The sequence below is a fragment of the Eptesicus fuscus genome, chromosome 9, assembly GCF_027574615.1.
Source record: "Eptesicus fuscus isolate TK198812 chromosome 9, DD_ASM_mEF_20220401, whole genome shotgun sequence".
In the NCBI taxonomy this organism is placed as follows: Eukaryota; Metazoa; Chordata; class Mammalia; order Chiroptera; family Vespertilionidae; genus Eptesicus; species Eptesicus fuscus.
Genome location: NC_072481.1, coordinates 61,235,476 through 61,259,014, shown reverse-complemented (window position 1 = coordinate 61,259,014; position 23,539 = coordinate 61,235,476).

The window sequence follows — 23,539 nt, the reverse complement described above, 5'->3', positions numbered from 1 at the left end:
TTATTTTAGGAAGAATGCCTATGTGTTGATTGCTTTATCTGAAAACAGATCTCCCTTATCTGTGAAAACCCCATCTCCTGTAGTCCCTGTACCCTAACACATACCCGCTGCCCTCTCCCCTCCACACACACACACTTTAGCACCAAGGTTTATTATTTGATGCCTGTTATTATGGGACATCCTTCTCAGGTAATGATGACTGACTCAAGGATAGTCACATTACTTAAATCTATTTCTCCCAGGTATTTTTATCTTGATTGCATTGGCACTAGGAGACATGGTGGTGTGAAGTGAAACATTCCAATATCAGAGTTCAGAAGATACTGTCCATGATTGAAATCTATGACTTAGCCCTGATTCTTGTACTTCATAAACCCTGGTTAGTATGTCTTTCCTTAGATTCTGTGAATTAAAATAAACTTTTCTAACATTGTCTAGAATTGGTTTCTGTGGCTTGCAAATCAAAGAATTCCAAATGATGCTAACATTGGTAACTGGAGTGCAGTGTTACATGTAATGTTATCTAACAAGTTGTTGATTGAGTGGATGTGGGTGGAGGAAAATTAAGTTCCTCTCTCAGACATTGGCAGACTCCTTAAAATACAGCAAAGCCTCCAATTAACCTACTATCTGTTGTGTTTTGTGAACCAGATCATGTGTTAATGAAGTTGGGGTGCTAGCACATGATATAAGACATGTTGTCTTCAACATGGTTCTATGAAAAGAAAATATTTTATATGAGCTGTTTCATGGGGAAGTAGAGAAGTAAGGCTATTCAGCCTGCCAGAAGTCACTTCTGATTTTTGCTAGCAGTTAAGTGGATGAGTTAGATTCTCTTCTCTTACTAAAATTAACGTGAACCTAGGCAGGAGCAATGAGCTGTGGTGGTAGATTCATTTGAAACAAATCAGACCCAAAGAAGGTGAGGAAACAAATTGACACCCGGTCTTCTACCACACACCTCCTGATGTGTATCTTCTGCTTGATAAATAAAAATTATTATTACTAATGTAAAATAAGAAATCAACTCCTGTATAGTAGTGGCAAGTGGGAATATTAGATTAATAGTGCTATATAATTGCTGCCTTTTGTTTAGTATTCCCCCCATCCCCCTGAGGCAAATACAAGACAGGACTTAAGTTCATAGATCTTGACTTATCAAAAGTCTGTTTGGTTACTAACTCAAACTAGTCACAAGTACAAACAACCCAGCAGTTGTCTAAAATCATAAGGAAGTTGTATAACCAAGAGATCCCCAAACCTCACAAATGGAGGCTCATTGTTTGCTCAAGGCCTATACTGCCTCCTGGTTTCCAAACCACAGCCACCAGAAATTGACCTGCAAAAACCAAAAAGTCTCCCCCCAAAACACACAAAACTTCTACATTTTGCATCTTTTACATGGCAATAGAGGGCAATGGATATGGAGAGGCCTCCTGTGAAGCCAAACCACAGTTAGGTCAGTTAACCAAGGAGCTCATTCCTCTGCCATCTCTGCCATGCAGAGAGGCTTTGCTATCCTTGACTTTCATGGTATGCTCTATGTCCTCACCCACTTTCTCTAATACCATACATCACAATTTCTTTTGCATCAATGCCTTTGTGTATTACATTCCTTCTTCACTTTTCTTGTTCACTTTATTTTCCAAGACAATCCTATGCATTCTTCAAATCCCAGCATATGAATGAACATCCTAAAACCCAGCTTGCCCTAATCCCCACCCCATCCGAATCTGATGCCCAACTCCATGCTCCTACTGCAGCTAGTGCTTTCCTGTATTTCCATTAAAAATATTTTTCTTGCTATATGGTTATTCTCTTCATTATGAAACTATGCATTGCTTTAAGTCAGAGTCGGTTTCATTGCCCTTTGTTTTTAAAATGCTTAGCTTAGTCCAACATCTGCTTTCAAAATTACAAATTACAAATATTATTAAGTGCCCAACAAATTCTCTTTGAATGCATAAAGAAATCAATCAGTATAGACTATTCACTCAAGAAGATCTGCTGTGAAAGAATTTGCTGTGTAGATTAAGAACTCAATAATTAATGTGAACATTAATTGAGTTCTTACCATGTCCTAGATACTCTTTTATGGGCTTTCTATTTTATAATTTATTGATTCCTCAAAATAATCTTTTTTAAAGTAGCTACAAATTATTATCCCCAGTTTACTGATGTGGAAATGAAAAATAGAGAAGGTCAATAATTTATCCTAAATTATACAATTAATAGTGTCAGAGAAGAAATTAGTCCCAGGTAAGTCTGCCTTGTTACTGACCTCTATTAACTATTACTTTATACTATCCTTCTTGAACATGGAGAAACTAGGTGAAAAGGCCATTTGTTTGATTTTTTTTTAATTTAATGTTTACATGCTGTATCTACAAAAATCAAATGAGCAGGATATTTGAGCTTATCTGTTTGTTTTTGGTTTTTTTTGGTACTATCTAGACAGTGTATTTGTAATACCCCAGTGATTATACCCTATAAGACTAAACGTGTCTTTTGTATTCTGTCTGACATATAAGAAAATGTCAAAATAAATCAAATTATAGGTCAGGCAAGTATTGTCATAACACTTGTATAAAGTTAATGATTTTGAACATGTCATAGAAATATTTCAAGTGATTACAAAGACATTTTTTCCTGATTGTGCCACCAGTGGTTCTTTAGAATTAAGTAAACTTGGCTGTGTTAACTGGTTATTGGTTCTTCTGACAAAATTTTTTATTAAATAATAAAAAAACCTAAGAGTTTATATATTTTAAAACTAAACCAAATTAATTACTTCTAAATTCATTTGAATTTACTGGTTGGATTAAACTAGCTAGTCAATTACTATCATTTACTTTCTTGCTTTATAATCCTCTAAAAGTTATTTTCTATAACTTTACTTTTTGTTCTTTTATGGTGTGTTTTTCATATTGATTTATGTGTTTTTCTTATTGATATATGTAGTATTAATTAATTTTGTGACCACTATTTTTATGACTTATTATTTAATGTTATGTACATATTTAGGATTTCCTTTAATTGCTCTGTGCTAAATGTTTTGACTATTATGATATTTAATGAGATAGAGCCCCAGAGTTATGTTACTGAAATTGTGCCAATAATACACCAAATAATTCAAACATTGGCAAATAAATGAACAGCTGACTGAATTTTTCATTTTTCTTATTAGCATTGTCAGTTCCTATGCCTCCATTTTAATATTTAGAATATAAGTATTTAGAATGATTAAAAATTTTAAATGAAAGATACTGAGCAATAGTGCACTTTTCTGATTTTTGTATTGCAAACATTCTGCTGAGTACAGAGATGAAATGAGGTCTGGCCTCCAGTTTTCTGCACTAATCATTGGCTTTATTCAAAGAAGATTCTATGCAATTAAAAAGCTGTCAGTTGTGAGATCCCATATAACCAAGTCCTGTGGCTCTGATTTATTTGCTGTTCACTAAAGGGTGTGATTTTGCTCTCAAAAAGCTCCACACTTGGCAGAATATTTGCAAATCTCTAATTTTCAACCTATAGAAATGACTTTCAAATATGCAAAACATAGGTGTTCTTGAATAGTAAACAGAATTAAGTTTGGTTATACACGCTATTAAAATTATATTCTAAATTTGGCAATAATTTAATTATTCCCTTACAGAGAGAATTTAATAAAGTAAATGACAAAACTAAATACATTATAATCTAACTAAAATATTACTTAACCTCCTCCAAATTCATATTTGTTGTTCTTACATGTTATTTTTCTTTATATGTTATATGCATCATGTCATTGTACAATTGAAATTTAAGACTTTAACCTGGTCTAATTTGAGGGCCAGGTATTTTTTACTAATTGCTCATTTTTGGTGTGTACAGAGATATTTGAATCCAAATATCATATTGTCCTTATCATCTCATTTTTCAGTTAGATTCATGTTACAACAATCCAGTATGGCTGTTTGAGGGAGAATATTGGAAGAGACTATTAATAAGGCTTATGAATACTCTCAAATGTTTTCCATTGGAATATTAATTTAATGTAACCTAACATAACAGCAATACACTGTGGAATATGAGTTTAGGCCACACAAAATAATATTTTATGTCCTATCAATACAAATAATTTTAACACAGAATTTATAAGCACATAGTATTTATGTACTTATCATAACAAAATATTTTCCTGCAATTATATTTAGAACCAAATAAGCATAATCTCTAAAGCAAGAGAAATGCTCAAAGCATATTGTGCATTGCTGTGCCCAATATGCAGTTGGTGAACCAATAAATTACACAGTAATATTATAAATGTTTCTGGAAAGTTTGGGCTACATTTATTAGAACTAAACTTTTTATATATGATGATAATAAGCTTAATCACCTCAAATATATTTTTCTTATCTAATCTGGCTGGCTGGGCAGGTACCTCCCTTGTCCTCACACCTCTATGAGCATTCCCAAAGTTGCACACTTGAAGGAAGCAAATGGCCTTTTCTTATTCAGTAGAGTTGGTCTTCCTCTGAGCTTCATCCTCCCCATGCCAGTCACCACCACTAGTATACTAGTTCAAGGTCTTAGTAGTTCTCACCTAGATTATTGTAGCAGCTTTCTAAATGGTCATTTTATTTCCAGTCTCATTTTAATAGCCACTAGATTTATTTATTTAAAGCACGAACCCAGCCCCAGCATCCCCATAATTTAAACTCTCCAGGAAGAGTTTGGACCATCATACATTGGTGGGAATTTAAAATAGAATAGATATTTTGGAAAATGGCTTGGCAGTTTCTTAAAAAGCTAAATATAAATCTACCATATGACACAGGAATTCTACCCTCGAGTATCTACCCAAGAGAAATGAAAACATATGTCTGATCAAAGACTTGGATGTGAATGTTTATAGTAACATTATTCATAATAAACAAAAAAATTGGTAACAATCCAAATGTTCATCAGTGGTGAATAGATAAACAAATTATGGTAAATCCACACCATGGAATACTATTTGACAATACAAAGGAATAAACTACCAACACATGTTACAATAACGGTAAACCTAAAAATCCTTATGTAAAATGAAAGAAGCCAAATGCAAATGACTACATATTGTTTGATTCCATTTATGTGAAGGATCCATAAATGGAAACTCTATAAATAAAGAGAAGATTAGTGTTTTCCTGGGCCTGGGTGCAGGAATGGGGAGTGACTACAAATGGGTATGAGGGATATATTGGGATAATGAAAATATTCTAAAAATAAAATTGTGTTGATAAGTGTAAAACTCTATAAATTTAATAAAAATCATTAAATTGTACAAGTGCATTTTAAAATATGTGAGTTATCTATACTAATAAAAGGGTAATATGCAAATTGGTCAGGATGCCCTCACAGTTACAACCAAACAGCAGGCTGTATGGGGTGACCAGGCCGGCAGGGGGGTTAGTGAGGGACAACGAAAAGACTGAATAGCAGGCTGCGTGGGGCAACCAGGCTGGCAGGGAGGTTAGTGAGGGATGACCAAATGACTGAACAGCATGCTGCAGGGGGCAACCAGGCCAGTAGGGGGAGCAGTGAGGGGCAACCATGCAGGCAGAGGCGGGCAGTGAGGGGCAACCAGGCCAGCAGCGGGTGCAGTGAGGGGTGACCAGGTCAGCAGGGGGCAGAGGAGGGGGAACTAGGCTGGCAGGGGGGCCATGAGGGGCAACCAGGCCAGCAGGGGGGGCAGTTCGGGGTGACCAGATCAGCAAGGGTGTCAGTTGGGGCTGACCAGGCGAGCAGGGGGGGAGCAGTGAGGGGCAACCAGGCTGGCAGATGGGGGAAGTGAGGGGCAACCAGGCTGGCAGGGGGAAGTTGGGTGTAACCAGGCCAGCATGGGTGCTGTTGGGGGCAACCAGGCCAGCTGGGGTGAGGGGCAGTGAGGGGAAACCAGGCTGGCAGGGGGAGCAGTTGGGGCAACCAGACCAGCAGGCAGGCAGTTGGTGGCAACCAGGCAAGCAGAGGGGATAGTTAGGGGTGACCAGGCAGGCAGAGGTGGGCAGTGAGGGGTGACCAGGCTGGCAGGGGGTGCAGTTGGTGGCAACCAGGCCAGCAGGGGGGCAGTTGGGGGCGACCAGGTCAGGAGGGGGTCCATGAGGAGTGACCAGGCCAGCAGAGGAGCAGTTGGGGACAACCAGGCCAACAGGGGGCAGTTGGGGGTGACCAGGCTGGTAGGGGGAGGCAGTTAGAGGTGATCAGGAAGGCAGGCAGAGGTGGTTAGGGGTGATCAGGCTGGCAGGGAGGGCAGTTCGGGGCAATCAGGCAGGCAGGCAGGTGAGCAGTTAGGAGCCAGCAGTCCCAGATTGTGAGAGTGATGTCCGACTGCCGGTTTAGGGGCAACCAGGCTGGCAGGGAGGTTAGTGAGGGATGACCAAATGACTGAACAGCAGGCTGCATGGGGAGACCAGGCTGGCAGGGGTGGCAGTGAGGGGCGGGAAACCCCTTGAGGGGTCCCAGATTGGAGAGGGTGCAGTATGGGCTGATGGGACCCCGCCCCCCCCCCCGCCCCCGTGCACAAATTTTGTGCATCAGGCCTCTAGTACCTTAATAAAACTACTTATAAGCAAACAAGGGGAATGCTTGTGTGGCAATAGGGGACATATGAAAATTTTCTGTATCTTCCCTTCAATTTTGTTCTAAACCTAAACTGCTCTTAAAAATAGTGGTAATTTAAATTACAAACATAAAATAAAAAGGAATATGGGGAAAAAAATTTAAAAAGACAGTAAAATCAGACCTTCTTTGAGAGAGAAATTAAAAATTGGAAAACTGCCTAAAAGAAACAGAATTCATCAACAATAACAGCAAATTCTTCAGAAGCTCCTGAACCCAAGATCCAGCTGGGTTCCTATATATTGTTCACAGAATGCTCCTGACTTTTGTCTCTTGCCTACCTCTCCATTCACATCTCATTGTCCGGTATCACTAAGTAAACTCTTATAGTATTACCGGTAGTTCCTTGCACATTCTAGGCTGTTTCTTGAGTCTATGAATTTGCTCATTAACCTTTACATCAAATGTTACTCCCATTATCCACCTACCCCAATTCCTTTACCAAGCATGCTTCTTACTTACCCTTTACACTTCAGCTCATGCCACATCTCCAAAGAAACTTGCCTTAGTCTTCCTGTTACCCTGCCAACCACCAAACCTCAGAATGAAGTTCTCTCCCTAATGCTTCCATAATACCTCCCATACTAAACAATATATGTTTGTCTAGCTGTTTATTTATGTATTTGCCTCCTTATTTAGACTCTGAGTTTATTATTATTATGATTTTTAGTTATTGTTAGAACCTAGCACGGTGCTTGGCACCAAATAAGCATAAAAAATGTAAACCTGCTTTTGCCACATCCTGATATATAGTCTAGTATATCTGCTAGAGATTCAGAATCAGTATTTATGGGACAGTCTCACCCAGCCTGATATGAATTATTTCTTACTTCTTCAACCTTTTTTTTTTGGCAGCTGAATTCTAGAAGAGATGACATAACGACATCTACATGAGATCACAGGTTAAAATCTTTCATTATGAACTCACATCCATTTCTGTTTTCAAAAATATGAAATGGCAGTCTTTTGACCAAATCCATCACTTGCATATAGGATGGATCAAGTGTGTGCATGTGTTGTGACTGGTGATTCACGATGATGACAGATCACACTGCCTCACAGGCTGTCACTTCCTGACTTAATTTACAGTTCACAGTAGAGGCCACAAGGAGAGATGGAGGGCCACTTGGGGACCACCTGGTATAGGTGAGGAATGTAATATCATTTCAGCTGTTATGAAATCACCTCATCAGGAGGGTTTGAGAGCTAGTCGATAGGCAGTGGGTAAACAGATAAGCCAGGCAAACTAAATACCACCAAATGATGGATTTCAGACCTGGGGAGCACCGATACATCTAGGAGTTTCACTCTGCTTCATTTAGTAAATCTGTAACTATGTAGGGGATTATGGCATTACTAAATTCTGCTTTACATTGAAATGAAGCCACAAACATGAACACTATTTCCTAGAGCAGTATTAGGAAGCTGATATTCAATACAGTATAAGTGATTTTTTTGTTTCAAGGCCATAGGGATCATGGTTGAAAACAAAATGCATAGCAAATGTTCTAATACGAACTCTGAGGAGAAACATGTTATTTATTTATAACCATGCAAGAAAATATGATAAAAATATCTTAGAAAAGGGTAGGAAGAACAATGTGCAGCCCTATGGATCACTGGTGTCAACTCATAGGTTGTTGCGTAGAATTCTACACACCCCGTAGGGCTATCTGCTTTAGACTTGCAGAGAGGGCAGTGATGTCTTCCTAAAAGTGTATGGAACTTCCTAAAAATACAGAGGCAGTCTGGGTACACAATAAGCTGTAGCTTCTAGTGATAGCAGCATGGAAGGTCATTGTCCTTGCTTTGCTTTTAACTTTAAAATGTATTAAAGAATACAGGGGACAGTTAAGATGGTAGAAGAAAGACATTTCTGCCCTACTCTTTGAAACTGAACTTAAAACCAAATCACAGAAAAAAGAAGCAGAAATGAAAACTTGGAGTCTGCCAAAATGTTGTGAAATTTATATGTAGGTGAAATGAGGAAAGCAGCAAGAGATGTGCCTTCATGTATACAAGAGGAAGGCAGAATTATCCAAGGGTAAGTTTCAGAAAGGTCAAGTCAGTGACCTCTTTGAACAGCAAGGGCTCAGTTGCTTTGTGGGATGTTGGGCCAACACTAACTCTGTTGGGCAGAAAAGAATGACAGGGAAGGTGAAGCTAAATGAAAAAAAAATAGAGCCTTCAGCCTGGGTGGGTGGAAGAAAAAAGGTGGTAGCAAGCAATCTTTTAGTTGATTATTTGGTCCACAAAATTAATATAAACTCCAAATCACTACTCAAAAGCTGGTGGCATACTTTACTGTGAAATATGGAAAGTATATGTAACCCAGAAAAAAATCAAAATCCTAGGAGAGGCTTTCTTTGGGAGTTATTTCAAGACAAGGGATCTGAATTTAAGGTCCCCGTATATACATCTGGCTACAGTGATATTCTTTTCTAACATTATCCCCTAATGCATAGTTGGCCTTGGGAAAAACAAAATCAACAAGATAAACAGAAAAGAAGAACATGAGAGCTGTATAAAAAATTCTGAAATAGAAAAAATGTAAGAACATGTCAAAAATATCCTGTCATAAAAGACATGAAAATTATGAGAAAACACTTCCATCACAATTCAAAAATAACTTTAAATATATAGTCTATGAAATACATAGTCAAGGTAATTCCAAGAAAATCTAAAAACAGGGAACATGTTTAACAAATGATAAGATTCAAACATACACATACAAGAAACATAGATATATGGCAAAAAGTAAAATAAAATAAACAAAACAAATATATAACTTTAAACTACGCAAAGTATAACATGAAAATAAAATGCCAGAGCTAATTATTATATGAGTAAATATAAGTGGGATAAAGTCATTTATTAAAAGAAAAAGACCCTCAACTATGATAAAATAAAAGTAACACAGATGTTAAATATGTTACCTAAAACTAAAATGAGGGGTGGATATCTTATCTAATAAAGAGGGAATATGATAATTTACCCTCCCGTTGCAAAGATGGCAGTACCTACAGCCAATAAGGAGGAAATATGCTAATTGACTGTCCCGACCTCAAATATGGAGGCGCCCACAGCCAATAAGGAGAGAATATGCTAATTGACTGCCCTGCCCTCAAAGATGGAGGCGCCCACAGCCAATAAGGAGGGAATATTCTAATTGACTGCCCTGCCCTCAAAGATGGTGGTGCCCACAGCCAATAAGAGGGAGTATGCTAATTGACTGTCATGCCCTCAAAAATTGCCGTCCCCAAAGCCACAAGATGGCGGTGCCCAGTCCCCTCAGCCCCTCCAGGGCGGCAGGCATGTGGCCACTCTGCATGCCTGTCTCCAGAGTCCCCCAGTCCCCTCAGCCCCCCAGCTGCCCTGGGCTAGCTTGAGGTGCAGGCAAGCCTCAGATGGCGGCTGCCCAGCCACCCAGGGCTGCCCGAAGCTCAGAAAATCAGGGCTGACAGAGGCTTGTGCTGCCCGCAGTGGCAGCAGCAGAGGTGTGATGGAGTGTAGCCTTCCCCTGATCAGTGAGTTGCCTCACGCCCCTGAAGGCTCTTGGACTGTGGAGAGGGTAGGCCGGGCTGAGGGACCCCCTTCCAGTGCATGAATTTTCATGCACCAGGCCTCTAGCAAAATATAGGATAACAAATTCAAGCTAGAAGCATGTAAGGGTTATTTTATTAAAATAATTCAAGGTCTAATTTTAGGGAAAACACCTTAAATTAACAAAGAAAATTCACTTAATAATAAAAATACCAAAATCCACAATTAAGATTTCATAAACTATATACCATAGCATCAACATTCAAAAGTTTAAAAATTTGGCAAATATAAACAGTAGGCAAAAATATGATAGGACATGCAATTAGTCTCTCTCAGCCCTTGACAGGTGTATTAAACAAATATTATATAATGTTTTAAGGAAATCAATAACATAATTAAAATAATTAATCTTGATAAACAACAAAATTTATACCTACAATTAGAATTCATCCTTTTTCCAATTGCCATTGAAAATGCATGGGTTGATCATGTTTCATGCCACAAATAAAATCTCAATAAATTTCACTAAGTAGGTATTATGCACATCACATTTTAAATCATAATAAAATAGTATCAGAAACCAGTAACAAACAAACAAAAAAAAACCCTAAACTACATAAAAATTAAAATACATATGAAAGCAATAGTTGGGTAGAGAAATCAAAATTTATGTTGAAGAATAAGTAGGAATATTAATTATAAAACTTTATATAAGAGCTTATAAAATAGATGTAGTCCCAGTGCTTAAATTAGTAAAATATATTGCAATAAGTACTCATATTACTAAATTAACATGAGTAAATGAATGAATTTTAATTTTAGTATAAGTACAATATACTAGGTCCATGAAAGTACTTAATAAGCAGAAGGAATAAATAGATAAAACTACATAGCTTATTGTCACAAAAATATAATAAAATGTACATAAAATAAGAGCTTTTTCTTTGGTATGAAAACCTCCTTTTTACAAAAAGTTATATATTAGATAAATTAATTATGAAAAAAAGAGGAAAGACAGATAAAATACAAACTAAAAATGAGTATATAATCACACATACAGAATTTTAAAATGGTAAGTTTCTAAACTCTATATAAATAATTTTATAAACCTGAATGAAATAAATGAACTTCTGGGAAAATATAAATTACTAAAGCTGATAACAGAGGATTTAGAATATATAAAAGAATTATTATTCCCTGAAAGAGCACCAACCAGACAGCTCAGAGGTAAATTTTAGAAAAGCATCAAAGAGAAGGAAAATTATCAGAGGAGATAGAGGGGATAAGACTGACAGCAAGAGCAAGAGGGAGCAAGAAACAAAGAGAAGTTTCTAAATTTCTTCTGTGAAACCACCATAACCTTGAAGCTAAAGCCTGGCAACCAAAGTGCGCGCACATACACACACACACACACATACACACACACACACACACACACACACACACACACACACACATACACATACACACACACACTAACAAATAGCACATAAGAATAATGCCTCAAAAATCCTAAAAAATTGGCAAAGAGAATCAAAAAGCACTTTAGAAGAATCATATGTTATGAAATACTTCTCCTTAGGAATGCAAAAAGATTCAATAATGGGAATATCCTAATATATAAAAAGCCAGGGTCTGTCATGACCTAAACAACTGGATGGATGACCAGGCTAGGGTCCTGGTTGGCGTGGCGGGAGTTAGTCCTGGGTCCCCACAGGCTCTGGGAACCAGAGCCATGCTGCAATCAGACTGGCCTCTTGGTCCCTCCCCTTCCCCGGTCTGCAGGCCTGGGTAACCAGAGCCATGCTGCGTTGGGACTGGACCCTACCTGAGGGGTCCCAGATTGTGAGAGCGTGAAGGCTGCGCTGAGAGAACCCCCAAGTGCACAAATTTCCGTGCACCGGGACTCTAGTTTATGTATAATTGAGGGGTGATATTTGATCACTTCTGTACACTCTGAAAACATATATAATACAATGTATTCTCTAATTAAAGTTTGTTTTTTTTAAACTATAATACATGGAAAATTTCTTAACACCCAGACATGTATACATCCACCAAAACACAAGCCAGCGTCATCCTTACTGGTGAAACACTAGAAACATTCCCATTAAATTTAAGGTAAACACAAAACCCAGAATCATGAGAAAACAGGTTAATAAGTTCAAGTATTCAAATACTATATGGCTATATCAACTTATGCAGCAGAAGCATTTGAAAAAATGAAACACCTATTCATAATAAAAACTCAACAAGTTAGGAATAGAAGTGAATTACCTTGACTTGATAAAAAGCATCTACAAAATCCTTACAACTATTATAATAAGTAGTGAAAGACTGAGTGCTTGTCCTTAAGATTAGAAGAACTGGATAAGGTTACTCACTCCCATCTTACCGCTCTTATGCAGCACTAAAGGCCCGGTGCACAAAATTCGTGCATGGGGGAAGGGAGTCCCTTCAGCCCAGCCTGTACCCTCTCCAGTGTGGGACCCCTTGGGGAACGACCAACTGCCGGTTTTGGCCCGATCCCTGGTGTCAGGCCAAAACCGGCAGTCGGACATCCCTCTCACAATCCGGGACTGCTGGCTCCTAACTGCTCACCTGCCTGCCTGCCTGATCACCCCTAACTGCCACCCCTGAAAACCTGATCACCCCCAACCACCTCTGCCTGCCAGCCTGATTGCTCCCAACTGCCCCCCCTGCCAGCCTGGTCGCCCCTAACTGCCCTCCTCTGCCGGCCTGGTAGCCCCTTACTGGCCCCCCTGCCAGCCTGGTCTCCTCATGCAGCCTGCTGGTCAGTCGTTTGGTCATCCCTTGCTAACCCCCTGCCAGCCTTGTCGCCCCACCCAGCCTGCTGTTCGGTTGTTACTGTGAAGGCGTAATGACCAATTTGCATATTACCCTTTATTAGTATAGATAGTACTGGAAGTTCTAACCAGTGCAATAAGGCAAGGAAAATAAACAAAAGGCATACAGACAGGAAAGTAAACTATAAAACTATCCTTATTTGCATGATTATCTATGTGTAAGACCATAAGGAATCTATTTAAAAAAATCTAAATATTTCTAGAACTAAAGTGAATCCAGCAAGGTCTCAGGATACAAGACCAACATACAAAAATTAATGTTACTTTTATATATTAACAATACACTTATGTATGCAAAATTAAAAACATAATACTATTTACTCCAAATAGCATAAGACCCCAAACAAAATGAAATAATTATAAACTTAAGAAAACATCCTGTATAATAAAAGCCTAATATGCAAATCTACCAAATGGTGGCATGACCACCAGAACGACCAGTCACTATGATGCGCACTGACCACCAGGGGGCAGACGCTCAATGCAGGAGCTGCCCCCTAGTGGTCAGTGCACTCCGACAGCGGGAGCGCCCCTCAGCCAGAAGCCAGGCTCACAGCTGGCGAACAGAGCGGTGGTGGTGGGAGCCTCTCCAGCCTCCATGGCTGTGGCAACACTAAGGAGCAGCAAGCAGGCATGTGGTTAGGAGCGAGGGGTCCCAGATTGCGAGAGGGTGCAGGCCAGGCTGAGGGAACCCCCCCCCACACACACACAGTGCACGAATTTCATACACCGGGCCTCTAGTGTATAGAATAAGTATGCTGGGGAAAAAAAATAAAAGGCTGATGAAAAAAATCTGAGAAGATTGGGAGATATAATGTATAGAACAGGTGTCCTCAAACTACGGCCCGCGGACCACATGCGGGTGTTTTTGCCGTTTTGTTTTTTTACTTCAAAATAAGATATGTGCAGTGTGCATAGGAATTTGTTCATAGTTTTTTTTTTAAACTGTAGTCCGGCCCTCCAACGGTCTGAGGGACAGTGAACTGGCCCCCTGTTTAGAAAGTTTGAGGACCCCTGGTATAGAAGGAAGAGAAGATAACATATTCCAGATATCATTTCTCCCCAAAATATCTCGGGTTCAACTCAGAAAATCCCAGCAATATTTTGTAAATGGTGACCAGATCATTCTAAAATTTGTATGGAAATGCAAAGAAACTAAAATAGCCAAAACTATTTTGAAAAAGAATACCATTAGAGAATTCAGTCTTAATGTGTAACTATGGTAATTAAGATGGCGTGCTATTGGCAGAGAGACAGATACATAGGTCAGTGGGACTGGATAACCCACAATGGGAACATACAAATATACCCAACTGATTTGTAACCAAGGTGCAAAAACAATTAAATGGAAGAAGGATAACTTTCAATGGAGCAATTGGACCTCCGTAGGCAAAAATTAAACCTAAACCTCACACCTTATACAAAAATTAAGTCAAAATGAATCAGAAACTTAAATGTATAACATAAAATTAATAAAACCTCTAGTGCGGTGGGTATGGCTAAGTGGTTGAGCATTGACCCATGAACCAGGAGGTCACAGTTTGACCCAAGTCAGGGCACATACCTGGGTTGCAGGCTGGATCACCAGTGCAGGGCATGCAGGAGGCAGCCGAATGATGGTGATTCTTGTTCCTAATTGATGTTCTTATGCTTTTCTTCCTCTCCCTTCCTCTCTCTGAAATCAATAAAAACTTACTCTTTTAAAAAAATGTTTAACTTTCAGAAAGATAATTGAAGACAAATTTTCAGCATTTGTGGCTTGAAAAAGTGTTCTTAGATTTTATCCCAAAAGCATGATTTATAAAAAAAAAATTAAGTAAATTGAATCAAAATTATAATTATTTGTTCTATGAAAAACCATGTGAAGAGTATGAAAAGACAGCTACATATTGAAAGAAAATATTTCACTATCACATATTCAACAGAGTAGTATCTAGAACATAGAAAAAACACTCAAAATGCCACAGAAAATAAAACAAATGAAAACATGCTCAAAATTTATGAAGAAAATTTTACTGAAGAAGATATAGAAATGGCAATAAGCACATGAAAAGATGTTCAAGGTTGTTGGGCATTAGAGAGATGCAAATTAAAGCCACAATGAGATATCACTAGAAACCGGTTAGGGAGCTAAAATAAAAATGTAACACCAAATGCTGGCAGGTATGCCAAGAAGTTGTACCACGCATATGTTGCTGATAGGAATGAAAAATGGTGCAGCCACTCTGGAAAAGCATATGGTAGTTTCTTACAAAACTGAACATGTGCTTACCATATGACTCAGCAATTTGCACTGTTAAGCATTTATCCCAGAAAAAAAAAAAAAGGAGGATTATGTTTGGGCAAAACCTGGACACAGATGCTCATATCAGCTTTATTTGTAATAGCTCCAAACTAAAAACAACCTGTATGTCCTTCAATGAGTAAATGTTTAAATAAAGCAACTTTCAAAGATCCATACCATGGAATACTACTCAGCAATACAAAGTAAAGACTATTGAAACACACTTTAAAGGATCTGAAGAGAATTACACTGAGTGAGAAAAGAGGCATTGTCAAAAGTTTTCATACTTTATGGTTCCATTTACATAACATTTTGGAAATGGAGAATGGATTAGTGGTTTTCAGGGGTTAGAGAAGGGCAGAAGTAGGGAGGTGGCTATGAATAAAAAAGGGTAGCAGGAGAATCCTTGAAATAGAACTGTATTGTACTGTGCCTTGACTAGTTGTGTTCACATAAATCCACACGTGCTAAAATCGCATAGAACTAAACACACACACACACACACACACACACACACACACAGGTAAAACTGGTAAAATTTGAATATAGTAGATTTACTTAGTGTCAATTTCTTAGTTATTGTATTAAGTTATGGAAATTTTGTGATAAGTTATGGAAAATGTTACCAGTGTGCTAAGTTATGGAAAATGTTACCAGAATTTAGTTAATGTACTAAGTTATGGACTATTCTACTAAATTATGGAAAATGTTACCAGTGAGGAAAACTAGGTGAAGGACATAAGGAACATCTCTGTATATTTTATATAATTGAATATGATTCTATAATATTCTCAAAATAAAAAGTTTTTTAAAAATGTCATCATGGTTAATAAAACCAAAAAAAATTTGAAAGAAAAATAAACTAAAAAAAAAACTGGTAAGACGTATGACAATGGGCTCATCACTTCCAACATATGAATTTCTAAAACAGAAAATCAGGTCAAGATTATGGACAGATAATTCAGAGAAATGGAGACATAAAAACTTTTTAAATATATGGGAATATACTCATATTTGCTAATCAGAAGACCATTGCAAATCAAACTGGAATGAAATATCTTTTTTGCTATTAGACTTGAAAGTATCACAAAGTTTGATAATAAACTAGAGGCCCAGTGCACGAAATTTGTGCACGGAGGGGGGTTGTCCCTCAGCCCAGCCTGTACCCTCTCCAATATGGGACCCCTTGAGGGATGTCCGACTGCCCGTTTAGGCCTGATCCTGTTGGGAAGCATGTCCCTTCTCACAATCCAGGACTGCTGGCTCCCAACTGCTTGCCTGCCTGCCTTCCTGATTGCCCCTAACCGCTTCTGCCTGCCAGCCTGATCACCCCCTAAACCACTCTGCTGCCAGCCTGTTTGCCCCCAACTTCCCTCCTCTGCCGGCCTGGTCACCCCTAACTGCCCTCTCCTGCAGGGTTGATGACCTCCAACTGCCCTCCCTTGCAGGCTTGGTCCCTCCCAACTGCCTTCTCCTGCTGGCCATCTTGTGATGGCCATCTTGTGTCCACATGGGGGCAGGATCTTTGACCACATGGGGGCAGCTATATTGTGTGTTGCAGTGATGATCAATCTGCATAGTACTCTTTTATTAGATAGGCTAGAGGCCTGGTACAGGGGTGGGGGCCAGCTGGTTTGCCCTGAAGGGCGTCCCGGATCAGATGGGGTTTCCCTTGGGGTGTGGGGCGGCCTGAGCAAGGGGCCTGTGGTGGTTTGCAGGCCGGCCACGCCCCCTGGCGACCCAAGAGGAGGCCCTGGTATCTGGAATTTATTTTCCTTCTACAATTGAAACTTTGTAGCCTGGAGCAGAGCCAAGCCTGGGGCTCCCTCTGAGGCCGGCCAGCAGCCATTTGTATTGGGGTTATAATTGAAACTATGTTGCCTTAAGCGGGTGGGCCTGGCCAGGGTGTGTGAAAAGTTTTGCTTCCCCTGTTGCTGGCGGCAACCCTGGCCTGCTCTCTCAAGCTCCATTCTGCCGCCATTTGTTTGAATTTGTTTACCTTCTATAATTGAAACTTTGTAGCTTGAGTGGAGGCTTAGGCCTGGCTAGGGCAGGTGGAAAGCTTGGCTTCCTCTGTTACCTAGGAAACCTTGCTCTCTGTGTCTGTAGCCATCTTGGTTTGGGTTAATTTGCATACTCGCTCTGATTGGATGATGGCCGTGGCTTGTGGGCGTGGCTTGTGGGTGTGTTGGAGGTATGGTCAATTTGCATATTTGTCTATTATTAGAGAGGATGGCATTGGCAGGAGGTAGGATGAAAGCACTTCCGCATTGTTGGTCAGAATATAAATGGAAATATCATTTTGAAGGCTATTTACACGTACTCAACTGTGCAAGATTAAAAAATATGCATATATGGCCTGGTTGGCATGGCTCAGTGGTTGAGTGTTGACCTATGGACCAGAAGATCATGGCTCAATTCCTGGTCAGGGCACATGCCCGGGTTGCCTGCTTGATTCCCAGTGTGGGGTGTGCAAGAGGGAGCCGATCAATGATTCTCATCATTGATGATTCTATCTCTCTCTCCCTCTCCCTTCGTCTCTGAAATCAATACAAAGATATATTTAAAATAATATACATATATGGATATGTGTATATATACATATATGAGTAAATATATATTACACACACACATACATACATTTGCATAAACATACACATGTCCCTCCGGAGAGTTCACAAGTTACTCAATGGTGGCTGTCTCCAGGAAGACAACAAGGGTCTCAGTTTGGACAGCTGCAAACATTCTCCTTTAAGCCCATTGTCTGGTTTATAATAGATACTGTTTATGTCAGTTTTCATTATTGATGTGTCCGCTCAAAGCATATTTGCTTAGTATGTTGTAGTGACTAAATTGAATAGTATTTCTATGTTATTCATCCTGGAGAAAGTAAGTCAACATTTGTAAACATTAATTTCTTCTATTTATAGAAAATTCTGCAGTTTTCATGAACCTTTTGTAGTATATAATATTATTTGATCCTCAATGTTTTTCAAATTATACAAAATTTTTGTAAGTTTTACCTATGTGCATATTTTAATTCCATCCTGCAATTAAGTCATTGGTACCTCTACAATCATTACATTCACTTTATAAACTCTGTATTCCCATTTTATTGGTTTTTTTTCCTATTTGCCTGACAGTTATCTCTTCTATAAAGTGATTTTCATGCTTATGGCCAGTTGTTCTCTTTACTCTAATACTTTCATGATCTACCATACTCTTTATTACCACAGTAATGATTTATTATTCTTTTTTTCTGCTTTCTTTTTATGTGCAAAACTCTTTTTTCACAAAGAAAGATACTGAGTTTTCTTTGTGTCATTCAAGTATTCTTTTGAAATCTATTTGGAAACTGTATTTCAGTTTCTCCTTGCCACCCCCACACCCACCCAGTTTCCTATAGAGCAACAATTCCTTCTCCAGCCCACGAATTATTGGCTCCGTCCAGCAGTTTGTCATAAAATATTTTACATGACATCTATGCTTTGTCCTAGCTCTTCTATTTCCTGCAGACTCTTAAAGATCTTTTTTTAATATCCTTATTCTCAAATCCATCAATTTCCATGTTATATGGAGAAAAGGCCTTTGCAATTACTCTGTGTAATACTATTCTGACTTCTTTTTTAAAGAACCTCATCCAATATTCCTCTCTGCTGCATTAAACGTGTTGTGTTTTTTTTTTTAATTAGCCTTTTCTATTTTGCCCCATTTAATGTACTCTTTACATGTCCGTTTCCATTTTCTGGACCTTTTGCCTTTCTCCTGATTCTTTAAAAACTTGTGTATCCCACACCTCAAAAATATGATCACACTGTGTTCATTGCCAGGGCAATTTATTTATTTATATTGCTTTAGATCTGTTTTACTATGGAAATTAACAACTTTGTACTTTTATCTTTTTTATTTCTTACTTTTGATATAGTTCCATTTAAAAGACCCCACAACAAAATCAAAAAGCTCTTTGATCATTTGTGATTTCTCTTTTGATATCATCTTCATCTGACTGTTCATTTATATTTCTTAGGCTCACTGTTCCAGTTATCCTGACCACTGCAGGAAAACTGACCACTTTTCTCAGTTGTTCTTGGGGTTTTCAAGAGTTTGTTTACAGCGCACTCATTGTTTATTTTCTGTTTCTGTAGTCATCCTGTCTGTTAACAATATAAAAAAAATTCTATTTTGAGCTGTAGCAGTTACGATAGGTCTGGCTGCCTTACTGGCCATGGCACTGCATAATACACCACCTTGAAATGGAACGGCTTATAAAAACAAGCATCTATTTTTCTCAGTCATATGCCGGTAGGTCAGTGGGAACACTTCTTCTCTAGGCTGAGTGTTGGCTGGCCGTGGGCTCAGCCTTGGGGATTGGCTTTGTGTCTGTTCCACGCTCCTCATTCTCCTTGCATTGATGTTCATCATATTTTTCTCATGGTGAGGTACAAAGGCTCATGTAAGCATGTGCAAAGCTCTGCTCGTGTACTGGCCTCTTGCTTTCTACTGGCCAAGGCAAGTCATAGGGATGCGCTGTTTCTCCTGATTCACTGCCATGAATTGAGAACGAGTATGCAATCTACCACAGCTTTGTATAGCCTGCTCCTTGGACATCCTACGTCTATGCACCCTTCTTGCTCTTTAAGCAGAAAACCCTGATGTCTTCCCTGCAGTCATCACATCCTGCTCATAGTTCATCTCTGAATGTGCAGGCAGCTTCTTAGGGTCTTGATTTGGCCTTCCCTGGTTCAGTTAACTTTTATTAATAGAAAGACATGCATAATCTCTCAGGTGCACAACACTCAGCAAATCTTGCTGAGCAGAAATGCTGATGGCTCCCTGTCCTGGCTGTGGAGTGAGCTCATTAGTTTATCCACCAGGTAGCTCCAGGTTCTGCTTTTCAGTAAGAACCCCCTTGTCCATTTTATTTGGTGGTTTCTGACTTTGACCTTTGGGAGTTTCCTCCTTCTCCATTAACTTGTGGCCACAGCTGAGGTAGACATTCAGGAGCATGCCTTCCCTAAGAACCACACATCGAGCAAATCACCTCCTGTTAGCAGGGGTTCAGGATCCAATAGGTTGTTTTTGGACAGTAAATTATCCTAAAACATGTATTACTTTCAGCATAGTTGCTTTTTGGTCATTTCCGAGTGTGAGTAACCACAGCCAGAGATCTTAGATAAAAGGAATTTTTAAGCTTGAGGACTCTGGTCTTTTATTTATAGACCCCTGTGCTCTGCTCATCCAAATAGTTCTCAGCTTTCTGTCTGCTACATTGAAGACATGAAACAATGCACTATCTTTGCCAGTGGGCTTGCAACTTTTGTATGGTGGGGCACCCGTCATATTTATTGCTAACACTGGAATTTGCAGGCAGTTCTTTTAACTGCTTCAGTTTGGGGTATAAGCAGTTGGCTTTTTTAAACCTGGAAGTTTTCAAATTACCAGACTCTCAGTCAATTGAGATTTCAGGTTATAGGCAGAGTGCCTCTCTTAGCAAAGATTCATGTCTTTCCATCTCAACTCACAGACTGGCCAACTAGTTCCATCTTGAATTCATCATTCTTTTAGGATTTTGCTGACAACCCATACCAAACTTCTGCACATATTGTACTGTTTCTTCTAATACTATGTATAGCCTTTTTCAGCATATGGTTGGCCTTTCAATGTATGGGAGGTGATGATTTGACTAAATACTTCGTCGGAGTATAATAATGGTCCTGAGGTATTCAGCTTTCATTAGCACCTACCCAGCCCTGTCGCCAATCCAGTGCCACATTTTCATTTCTATTACTTGAAGCATGTCACTTCCAGGTACTAAATCAGCTAGGCTAAGTTTTTAATGCGTATAAGTGGAAAAAGAACTAACAGTGGACATGACAGGGGCTTAATCTCTCATGTAAAACAGAAATTGATAATAAATCATCTAAGGCTGCTTTGGTGGCCCCAAGATGTTATCAGGGACTAGTCTGTTTTCTTTCTGCTACTCTGTTTATAGCATGGGGCTTCCTTCTTTGAGGTCAACTCATAGTCTAAAATGGCTGCTATAAGAAAAAAAAAGAGAAAATAAAATCTCATGGACAAAGACGACAGTGTGGGGGTTGCCAAGGGGAGGAAAAGTCATGGGGTGGGGTGGAGGAGAGAATAGGGGAGATAAAGTGGTAAAAGAAAGAGACTTGACTTGGGATGGTGAACACTCAGTACAGTGGATATTTGATGGGTTGTGGAATTGTACACTCAAAACCTATATAATTAGTTAACCAGTGTTATTCCAATAAATTAAACATAAAGAAAATAAACAAACATGAAAAAAATAAATAAATAAACAAACAAAATAAGATGGTTGCTGTAGCTCTAGCATAAAGAGATGGAGAGGGATAAAGGTGTCTTTCTCCATCTTGAATAGCTACCTTTAAGAAACCTTCTCAGAAGACCATCATAAAATCATAAGCTTATATCATATCAGCCAAGACGTAGACACATAATGTCATCTTGCTATAAGGGATGATTGGAAGTATAGTATTCTATTTTTTTAATCAATGCAATTGAGATTTGGTTATTAAAGAAGAAGAGGATCTTAGCTATTTTGCAATTAATAGTCTGTACCAGAGATTTTGCCTTGAAACTTTTATTTTCACTTTCTTAAACATTTTCAGTTAAGCATTGACATCTTGAAAAGACAGAAAATATTCCCTCTTTTTTATCATCCTCATATTATAATTTAAGTCATCCCTATTATAACACCAATTTACTCATCCACAATATATACATACATCACATTTCCAAATTTTGTAAAAATTAATTTCAGTCATCACTCTAGTCCAGGGATTTCCAACCCCTATGCCACAATAATTTATAAAACATGCAATACCCGACTATTTAGTCAGGGTCACTGATCTCTTTTCCCTTATATTGTCAAATCAAAACATGACAACAGCTAACACAATAGCCATCAGGTGCGAATGCCCTGTCTTGAACAAATAACAGAGTTGCAACTGATTGGTTAATTCTTGGTATTAGAAATCCTTATATATAAGCATAGGCACCAGACTTTTTAAAAAGTCACTTTGGAGCAAAAAGAGTAGGTAATTACTATTATTTTTAAGTCAATCAAAATTTACCTATTTTTTGTCATAATTCCAGTGATTAGTTTATGTGTGCCATGAGATAAAAAAAAAAAGGCTGAAAATCACTACTCTAGTCATTTAAAAAGTCAGAATCTTTCTTTTTTATATAGCACAACAGTAATTCTCTTAGGTAGATCTTGTCAACCTGATTGGTCTGTTTCCTTTTCTTTTAAATGCATTCTAGACTGCTACTCCATTTATCTAAAAATATTTTTTGAATGACCTTAGAGATCACTTAATTTTATCCTCTTTTTTACAGATGAGGACTCTGAATCCTGGAATTAAGGCCCTGGACCAAATTCCTATCTCTGCAATGCAAACTCCCTGCTTGGTCCTTCTATAATGAATCTCATTTATTTTATTTGTGATTAACATGTCTAGAATACCTTTGACATGCAGAAACCTATGAATTGGAGTGGAAGCATGCAGCACAAATAATGTGAAAACATATATTTTGCTCAAACCCAGGAAGTTTCCTTTCAACTCCCAGGTCTCTTTCCTACTGTGATTTTCCTCCTGCTGCTTCCTTCTATTGCCAGAACACAGCAGGTAGTAAGCAGCCATACTCATTGTGTTGAACCTGAGGCTCTGATATGGCACCGTCCCTTTCTTTTTATCCCTGAGCATCTCATTTGTAGCAGATAAACAGCTTGCAGTGATTACTTGGTTGTGAGGGACAAGGAAATCTGGGCTGTGTGCATCACAGGGTGAATTCAATACTTAGCATGTAAATACTTGTGGATTATTCTTTTGGTACTGTTGCTATTGCAATTTTTAAAATTTATTTATTGTTTAAAGTATTACATATAGTATTACATATGTCTCCCTTTTCCCCCATTGACCTCTCCTCAGCCCCCTCAGCCCCCCAACACATGCCTTCACTCCCTAGTGTCTGTGTCCATTGGTTAGGCTTATAGGCATGCATTCAAGTCCTTTGGTTGATCTCTTAGCCGCCTCCCTACCCTACCTTCCCTCTGAAGTTTGAAGGTCTGTTCAATGCTTCTCTGTCTCTGGATCTATTTTTGTTCATCAATTTATGTTGTTCATTATATTCCACAAATGAGTGAGATCATGTGGTA